Source organism: Vespa crabro, chromosome 21 (assembly GCF_910589235.1).
Source record: "Vespa crabro chromosome 21, iyVesCrab1.2, whole genome shotgun sequence".
Classification (NCBI taxonomy): Eukaryota; Metazoa; Arthropoda; class Insecta; order Hymenoptera; family Vespidae; genus Vespa; species Vespa crabro.
Window position 1 is genome coordinate 2165001 of NC_060975.1, and position 652 is coordinate 2165652.

General features: G+C 45.1%; 1 protein-coding gene across 2 annotated transcripts in view; it reads right to left on the reverse strand.

Moving 5' to 3' along the window:
- Positions 1 to 93, reverse strand: part of LOC124431511 (putative uncharacterized protein DDB_G0282133) — a 76572-nt gene extending 76479 nt beyond the window's left edge. For both annotated transcript variants that reach the window (XM_046979525.1, XM_046979520.1), the window contains exon 1: positions 1 to 93. This exon is cut by the window's left edge. The gene's annotated coding sequence lies outside the window, so the exon portion shown is untranslated.
- Positions 94 to 652: the final 559 nt, after the last annotated feature.

Sequence of the window (652 nt, forward strand, 5' to 3'; positions counted from 1 at the left end):
CTCGGCGAGTACGAAAGGCACGAACCCGCGGAATCGCCACACGCGCTCTCTAACTTCGTGCATGCGTGCGTACATAACCTCTCTCTCTCTCTCTTTCTCTTACTCCTTTCTCCTTCTCTTTTTCTTTCACTCAAACCTTCTCTCTCTCTCTTTCACTCGTACCTTCTCTCTCTCTCTCTCTCTTTCCTTCTTTCTCTTATACATTATCTTTCTCTTTCCTTCTTTCTTTAATACGTACTCCCTCTCTCTCTCTCTCTCTCTCTCTCTCTCTGTCTGTCTCTCTTTTTTTCTCTTTCTATCTATCTATCTCTGTCTATACTCTCTATCTCTATCTCTTTCTCTCTTTCTCTTTTAGTCTGTCCCACGCCTCCTATATGTCTCTGCGCAACGTCGTATTTAAGCCGGCTCAATGCACCGACTGTCCTCGCCCGCTCAAGAGAGAACCCGGGCAATGTGGATCGCGTTTAAGCGTTCCGATAAGCTCTTACTACTCTTTTCAAAAAGAATGAGAAAGAGAGAGAGAGAGAGAGAAGAGAATTTCGTTATCCCAAACTTTTTAATCTCGAGAGCGTACCGTTGAAAAATTTTTCACTCGTTCCCTTACCCCTTCATCCTCTCCTTCATCCCTCCCACTATACTTCCACTCCCACCC